The sequence below is a fragment of the Diabrotica virgifera genome, chromosome 1 (genome assembly GCF_917563875.1).
Source record: "Diabrotica virgifera virgifera chromosome 1, PGI_DIABVI_V3a".
Classification (NCBI taxonomy): domain Eukaryota; kingdom Metazoa; phylum Arthropoda; class Insecta; order Coleoptera; family Chrysomelidae; genus Diabrotica; species Diabrotica virgifera.
The window spans coordinates 244,510,150-244,519,585 of NC_065443.1; the positions used below are offsets into that span (position 1 = coordinate 244,510,150).

The 9,436-nt window shown below is 30.6% G+C and overlaps 1 protein-coding gene across 3 annotated transcripts in view; it reads right to left on the bottom strand.

Annotated features, from left to right (window-relative positions):
• LOC126883113 (Ig-like and fibronectin type-III domain-containing protein 2) overlaps window positions 1–6,782 on the bottom strand; it is a 1,605,319-nt gene extending 1,598,537 nt beyond the window's left edge. For 2 of the 3 annotated variants that reach the window (XM_050648382.1, XM_050648360.1), the window contains exon 1: window positions 6,592–6,782. The gene's annotated coding sequence lies outside the window, so the exon portion shown is untranslated. The remainder of the gene's footprint in view (window positions 1–6,591) is intronic. The other variant, XM_050648367.1, reaches the window with a different exon arrangement.
• Between the last annotated feature and the right edge of the window lie 2,654 nt (window positions 6,783–9,436).

Genomic DNA, 9,436 nt, shown 5'->3' on the forward strand with positions numbered 1-9,436 from the left:
TAGGCAGTGTTCCTGACTGAAGGACATCCCTGATTGGAAAGAATTCAATTCACATACACTCCTAAAAACAAAACAAAACCACACACAGTTCACCGAAATTTTGGCCAACCTCCACTGATAGAGACTGCACTTGAAGAAGCAGAAGTACAAGAGCTTTGACGTTGACATTTGACAAGGTGGTGTAAGCCTCTTATTACATGAAACTACATATCAAGCTCAACACGTATATTATTGGACAGAAACTGTCAACCGTATTATTTCATTGAAACGAATGATGTTCTTCAGAACTAAATATTTTAGTAACATAAACAAAATCTAGGAGCCAGAATGCTATCAATTTTGAAAATATTGGAAAAAAACTTCATTGAAAATGATTCAACATTCTACAATTCATAACAACCAGTTTGGGCTATTTTTGACAAAAATAATAAAACGGGTATTAACCTTCGGATGACCAAGCGGGGGAAATTGTGACCCCAGCGTATGTTTTTCTTTCATAAATTCAAAAGTATTTTTAATTTTTATCTCATTATTTTTTATTTGACTTTAATATCATTCTAGATATCCTCATATTTTGAAAAAAAAAATTCCCTATATTTTACGAATAAAAAATATATTCTGAAGTTGAAGTTTGGTAAAATAGCGTCTATTATGTGCAATTACAAGTAGTTTTACGCTAATAACGTCGACTTTGCATAGTAACAAGACACTTACTCAACATACACACTACACATGACACTAATACTCATTTTGTGACTGGCTGAATGACATAAAGCCCATGCCAAAAAAAATTAAAAATTAAAAAAAAAAAAAACTTTATTTTTTTGTTATTTGTCATTTTTGACATTTTTGACCTGGGGTCATTTCCCCCCCCCCCTTGGTCATCCGTGTAACAAAAAAAGGTTGGTCATCGGAAGGTTAATATGCATATTTACAAAATCTTACATCCAATTATGCATGTTGGAAAACATCCAATATGCATTATTGGTGTTAAAACAAAAATAATCATATACATTCTTTTGAATTTTGATACCCATGATATATTTAAATTCCAGCTTTAACGAAATTCTCTTTTTCACTTTGCTTAATCATTATAAAGTATGATACAAAAGTATGGAATAAACTCCTTTTTTTTTTTCGGAAACAGACTACTTTAAAAAGATCTTAAAACACGTCAATTTTTTTATTTTTAAATTGCATATTAGCCCGATCAAAGAACAATCTAACCCAAAAAAAAATAAAGGAAGGATGAAAATTTGGGAATAGGTAGTTGAAATTGTCTATTATTATATAAGAAAAAGTTTACAATTCTACAACCCCTCCATTTTACAAAAATGGAGGGGAATACCCCCTCTCGAAGGTGAAAACATACATTTGTTCTTTAGAGTTTTTTCGCTAAGTCAAAAAAATATTCTTAGCAAAAATATAGCTTATACAAAATTGAAAAAATGGTGTATGCATGAGGTCTGTAGACCCAATTGAAGCAGAGCTATAGATAATGAAAAGTATGTTATTCTTCGTCAAATTCCAAATCGAATATTTCAATGTAAAATAACCCAAAAACGGAGCAGTTGCTCCGTTTTTGGGTTATTTCAAATTGAAATATTCGATTTGGAATTTGACGAAGAAGAACTTACTTTTCATTCGTTATCAATTATGTTAATTATAATTCTGAGAATGAACATAATTGATTGGTTACTTAATTATTAATTAACATACCAATTATTAACATAATTGATTAACTAATTAATTAATCTCATAATTGTAATCAATTGTTTTCAACAACCCAATCAAAGTTGACATTGACAGTTGGTGACAGTAATTAAATATTTGATAATGATCAGTTGATTACATTTTTTATTAGGGTTGGAACAACCGGCCCTTATAGCAGTTGACGGCAATTCAAAAATTGTCCTTATAACATCAGTCAGTCAACTATAGAGGCTAGACCTAATTAAAAAAAATACATGATGACCGCTAAACACCCACTAATAAATACTTAGATGTTAGCTTAAAGAAACTGGCTGACTTATCATTCCTCTTCCACCCTTACGTTAGGGATGGGTAAGGTAACCAATTCACCTTACCCATCCTAGATAAGGTGTAAGGTGAATTGGTCATGATGCAGAAAATACGAAATGGAAAAAGACACATCCTATGCCATTGCATTCATTGCAATAAGCTGATGATATGAGGCAGGAATTCAGTGGTTAACTGCGAATTGAACCAGATCCTACAACTACCTAAACCAGATTGAAAGAGATCCTAAAACTACCAATAAGGAAATTGTTGGTCTTAGTTGAGGCCATAGCTTAGAGTTTAATGGAAAAAAACAATGTATGGTTCAAAGGTCTTATAACCAAGTGACAGAGATTAATGAGTCTCCATTGAACAAAGAAGAACACAGACTTGATATTTAAAAGTATTATACCTAATGCTTTACATATATTGAATTTTGTTAACTTAAAACATGGCATTTACTTTTTATTACATATTTTATTGGACATCGTAATATTAAATAGAGGCGTCGGGAAAATCAAAGAAAAAATAAAAGCGGACAAAAGAAAAAATGAAAAGAGAAGAAAGAAAGATGGGCTTTATTTATTAGGGTTCAAAGAATACAAATTCCGTTAGGGTACAAAGAAAATAAGGTTAGGTCAAAATTTTGGAATAAATTGGAGGATGAATACCATATATTAAAATACAAAAACAAAATAAAAAAGGGTTCAAAGAAACGATGATATGAACATATTTTGTAAGACTACAAACTAGAGAGTAGTAATTACCTTAGTTGCTATTGAATCTTTTACTACGACATTTAAGATTTAAATGTACACTCTAGAAAGAAAATAACAAAACGTAATATTAGCATTCGTCTACGTTATCTTTATGATACGTCATTAGTATTACATTGCATGGTATTAAAGCATCGACGCTTACCGGTGACATGTGTTAAAATTGGAATCTTTCGAAATATAGATGTAAAAATAATGCTAAAAATACTGGGTGTTGTCAAAAAACGAATGAACATTTGTATTAATCCAAATAAACAAACAGGCTGAAATTACTGACAACAAAAAGGGAGCATTAAAATATTTCAGCCACAGCATTATTTATTCAAATCCAGATCACTATTCCGGATAGCAGGGCCCCCGTAACCAGGCGTGCAACGCGTGCGGCACACGCGGGCGTAACCCCAAAGGGGCGCCAAACCGAAGGTTTGGTAAATAAGAAATATTTATTTTAAATGAAATAATCATTTTTATATACAATTTTAATTATTTCATGCACAGCTAGAGAAATCTCAAAAATCAAATATTGTGATATTACTGAAAATAATAATTATTCCCGTCCTGAAATGTTGGACTTACTCCGTCAAAAATATATTACCTACCTACATTTTGTTGTTTCTTCCTAATTTTTTTCTTTGAAGTAGATTGAATTACGCTTGGCATACCATCCAATCGATTTTATGTTGTAAACTAAAGCGACACTCAGAACATCAAATCACACTCCTTGACCAGCAGAAACATAAATTAACACTCATAAAACGCAACTTAGCAGTTTTACTCCAACAAAAACACAACTTACTGGATCAAGCAGTTTTACTCGTATAAAGTGAATCTCTTACTCAAATTTATGATAATTACCCTTAAGTAAACAAATACTCTATGAATTATGATTATGTATTTGACTTGAGTATCTTTTCCCTTCCCGTCTATGCGTTTATTAGGCACAAGCACAAACATTATTTACTGTTACTAGTGAACGGGTGATTTCCTGCAGTGAAAGGTTAAAAAGTTTATTTTATATTGGTGTTAATAATTACCTACGTCTATTATTGCAATATCAGTTGAGTTTGTTCTGCCCTGATTTTAAACTTTTGTTTTCGTGTAAAAAATATGGGACAATCTTTTTTTATTTGTTGCTATTTTAAGTGGTGTGGAAATTAAATTAATTGTGAAAATGGTAAGTACTATAATCATTGCATAGAATAATAATAATTCATTTTAAATAGTAGTTATAATTATAATTGGGTTTCCTCTAATAAAATCCACAATTTACAATTCATTTGAAAAAAAAATAAGAAAATAATTAAGACATTGTGTCTTCGTAACCTGGAACCATATGGGAAGCTTTTTTATTATTAATTTTACGGAAAAAATTATTCTTCATAAAATGCTTTGCATAGTCTAAAAACTAAAATGCGACCAAATGTAAAATTGTGTCAATCTTATGAGTATCAAAGATATGAATTTCGATCAAGAGTACCTTATATTTCACAATATCGAAAATTATTATTATGAAAAGTTGTTTGGAATTAATTAAAAACTATGTTTTAATATGCAATTACATCTTTTAATTGAAATTGATTTTCTCAAATTACAGATACTCAACGTCATTTTCATTTATTACGAATAATGCGATAACTCTTTTATTGTTATTGATTAATTAATTAATAATAATAAAAGAGTTATCACATTATTTTGTAATAACCGAAAATGGCTAATTATTAAAAATAAAAGACATCACAGTATTTCTAATAAATGAAAAGGGCGTTGTTGAAAAGTACAATTAATGTACGATAAAAAGTTCTTTCTAAAAAGCTTTGCCTGGTCTAAAATCTAAGATGCAACCATTAAATCCCATCAATTTTTTTCAATTATATATTAGATATATGTAAAAAAATATGAGTTTCGATCAAAAGTAATGTGCCTTTCTAGATCACAATATATTTCAATTAGAAGGATGTAATTGCATATAGAAACATAGTTCTTAATGCTGAACAACTTTTCATAATAACTTTTCAATACATATTGTGAAAACTAAACGCACTTTGCTCTTGACCGAAATTCATATTTTTTGACATACCTATAAGATTCATAAAATTTGATATTTGGTGGTTGCATGCTGAGTTCTAGACAATGCAGAACTTTTTATGAAGAATAACTTTTTCTCGTAAAATTAATAATAAAACAGTTTTCCATATGGTTCCTAGTTATGTAGACACCCTGTATAAAATTTGTTTGGAAACTTTGAAATGACAAAATATTATTGTTTATTTACTTAAATGTATATTTTTAATTTAATATGCAGGGTAGGGTGCTTCATTAATGTTGCAAAAAATTTAAGGGAAAGGCGCAAAATGTCGCCTGTCAAAATTTTCAATGTGTTTTAAATGTATTCATTTTTTTCGAATCCTGAGAAAACTGATAAGTATTTTTAAAAAATTTAAACGCAGAATGAACAATAACGTTATTGCCGAGGGCCGACAGTCCCTTAAAATAAATAAAAATTTTCTTTTGAATTAAATGTTTGCAATTACATATTAAAAATCACACTAAATTTTCTCTTTTATTTTCACCCCTGTAACTTAATAAAACAAACATTATAGAAGTTTTCAGGGACTTTCGGCCTCAGTAATAATGTAGTCTTTCATTCTGGGTTTAAATTTTTCAAAAATAGTTATTAGTTTTATACAGGGTGAGTGGGGAGGAACGCATCAAACTTTAAGACTGTATAATATACGTATAATCAAAAATAACTCATATGTTGCTATTCGATTTTTATTTGTTTCCGAGATACGGGATGTTAAAATGTTTCTTACAAACTGACGATTTATTTATTGCCCTAAAACCGGTTGAGGTGTGCAAATGAAATTTGGTGGGTTTTAAAACATAGTTATATTGGGCATGTTTTGACATACAATTAAAAATTTTATATTCACCATTGCCGCGCGTACGGGTAATAGTCTGAAATTTTTTAAAGATAAAAATGGTACGCCAATAAAATATTTCAAATTAAAATTCTTTCTTGAATTTCTCGTTCAATTTGTGACAAAAAATCTTTTTCCCTTTTTTTTCTTGCGACGCTTCGTTTTCATGCAAAAAAATAAAACATCTTAACGCTTACAAAGTTTTCGACGAAGTTTCTAATATGAATGTGTAGAAACCTATTTCGAATACTTTGTAAGCGTTAAGATATTTTATTTTTTGCATGAAAACGAAGGGTCATATGAACAAACATGAAGATAGATTGTTTGTCAGAAATTGAACAGGGAATTAAAAAATTATTTTTAATGTGAAATATCTCAGTGGCGTACTATTTTTTTGTTTCAAAAATTTTAGACTATTACCCGTACACGCGCCAATGGTGAATATAAAATTCTTAATTTTGTGACAAAACATGTGCACCAACTATGTCTTAAAACCCACCAAATTTCATTTGCACATCTCAACCAGTTTTAGAGCAATAAATAAATCGTCAGTTTGTAAGAAATATTTTAACACCCCGTGTCTCGGAAACAAATGAAAATCGAATAACAATATATGAGTTATTTTTGATTATTTTTACGTATATTAGCATACTATGCAGTCTTAAAGTTTGGTGCGTTCCTCCCCACTCACCCTGTATAGTTTAAAGGGCGCTAAAATATGTCCTGCACGCGGGCGCCAATCAGCCTTGCGGGGGCTCTGCCGGATAGCAGTAGCTAATGTAAATAAATATCATGCAGTTGTTAGTGAAGTCTACATATAATAATAAATATGTATAATTTTTATAAACATTTAGCTTCAATTTTGATTTTCTTACCTTAAGAACACAGTGAATTCCAGCAAGAATACAACACAAATTGGCACAATGGACCAATAGGGTAGATATTGTCTGTACTGTTAGGTTATATCGAAAGGATTTAGTTAAATATCATTGATAGCAACATCACACGCGTCCCGGCGCTCAACAGAATAAACGCTCGCGGCGTCTCTTTCAGCGACGCTCTGACGACTAACCGCTCGCTTTTCAATATCAACAATAATAATACCTGCGACGGCGCTCGTGGAATGTCGGAGGTAATCGCTGAAAGCGACGTACTAATCTAACAGGATTCAATTAGCAGGATTGACTGAAGATAGCTTTTTTTTAAGGATGTGTGCTTGTAATGGATCTGCTGTTTGAGTTAGAAGCGTGTAAAGTAAAGCTTTGTTTGATTGTGGGTTGATGATTACACAATTAACGAAGAAACGTACCTGGAAGCTGCGCAACTAACGATCGCTTATGTAGAGATTGAACTATTAATCAATTAATCACAAGAAGGCTGTTATACAAATATACATTATTTATTTAAAACAATATTCACAGATTTTCTAGGTGTTAAAATGTACAATTCTAAATCTTACATAATACAACAGAATTCTTAAAACAAAATACAAATACAGTAGAACCCCGCAAATCCGAACCCCGCTAATCCGAACTTTCGGCAAATCCGAACCAACAGAAAGTGAAAAAAAATAATAAAAAATTCACGACAAAATCTTAAAAACATGTTTATTATAGGTACAGAGTAAAACCAGAAAATTAAACAATGTAGGATTAATAGGACGTTGACATTTAATATTCCTTAAAAATAAATACGTACTTTATACGTAAACTTTTTATTCTTCTTCTTCTTCGTGCCACTAGGTTTACTCCTGTTTGTCTACCTCTTATTCTGTTTCAGTTGTTGTTTACTGTACACTGTCTTTCCACCTTTTCGGCGACCTTCCAACGGCTCTTCTGCTATACGGCTTGTTGTTTTTACAGATGTTCGCTGATCTATCTGGTTCCATTCGGTTTACATGTTCGTAAACGTAAGTGCGTAAACTACGTAAGCGTAGTGCTTATAAATGTTAAATATAAACTTACTTCGGTTTCCTTGCAGTCAACTCAAAGATATTGTCCACAGTCCACAATCTTGCGAGAACGTTTTGTGACTCAAAATCAACGAAAACGAAAGCTTTGAATTATTAGTTAGGCTAACTTTCGGATAATACGAACTTTTCGGAATCCGAACAGGCTGTCCCCCCAATTAGTTCGGATTTGCGGGGTTCTACTGTAATTACATACAAAATTCCATTTTACACCTAGTTGTGCATGTCGTAATAATTTCGTCCACATATTTATATTAGAAATAGTGTTGGGCTAAGTGATCCTTTTTGTCTTAAACCTCCATTTATTGTAAACGTATCTGATGCTGAATTATTACTAATTACTCCATTATTGTTCCCATTGTATATTTTTGTATTATTCTTAGTAGCTTGTTGTCCATTCCTTTTCCTCTTAATATTTCCATAGTTTCTCTCTTGGTACTTTATTGAAGGCTTTTTCAAGCTCGAGAAATGCTACGAATAGTTTTTTCTCTGCCGTCACTTTTTGTGTTATCTGTGTTAAAGTCAATATAAAGGATCCTGTATACTTCTATGATTTCTAAATCCACTTTGTACTTCGTTTAATGTGTGTTCTATCCTTATTCTTAATCGTTTTTTTATTATTTTTTCGAAGAGTTTCATACATGTACAGTATTATTCACTATATTTTGACCCCCTTGTAAACTGCTTCATTTACAGAATTAAAAAAAAATGTTAAATACAAAAGTTATTCGATTTTTAAATTATGATTTTTTGACATATATATCATACTAGTGACGTCATCTATCTGAGCGTGATGACGTAGGTAATCGAATATTTTTTTAAATGAGAATAGGGGTCGTATGCTAGCTCATTTGAAAGGTTATTCAATTCTCTATTTAGTAATATAAACATTAAGATAATTATTTAGACAGGGTGTCAAAAAAATTTTTTAATTAAATTAATTGACACAAAAAGAAAAATGTTTGTAATTTATTTATTTCAAAATATATTCTACTGCTGTTAAAACAGAAATAAATGTTAATTGAACAAATAAACATTACTTTTCACTTAAATTCAATGTTCAAGCTGCCACCCATCTGCCTCTTGGCAGTTTAAACATTGAATTTAAGCAAAAAGCAATGTTTATTTGTGCAATAAACTTTTATTTCTGTTTTATAAGAGCAGTAGAAGATATTTTGAAATAAATAAATTACATACATTCTTCTTTTTGTGTCAATTAATTTAATTAAAATTTTTTTTTTGACAACCTGTATAAACAATTATCTTAATCTAAAAGGGAAGTTCCCTAGGTTGGCTGTATACCATATAGTTAAAAAACTCTAACAAGAAGTAAAACCACTTCTATGTAAATTGGTATATTTATTAAAAGTTAAAAAATCCCAATGGATTGAATAAAAAATGTCCAATTCAGAACGTTTTCAGACCTATCGGTCCATCATCAGTGAATCTACAATAAAATAAGTAATCCCACTATTAGAATTGAAAGATGGTTGAAATTTTTTTATAAAAAGCTAAAAAAGTGTGGTTAGATTACTTACGTGCATACTTGCTAAATAGCCCCAGAACCAAACAATGGTTGAATTATTCTGGGGTTATTTAGCAAGTATGCACGTAAGTAATCTAACCACACTTTTTTAGCTTTTTAAAAAAAAAAATTCAACCATCTTTCAATTCTAATAGTGGGATTACTTATTTTATTGTAGATTCACTGATGATGGACCGATAGGTCTGAAAACGTTCTGAATTGGACA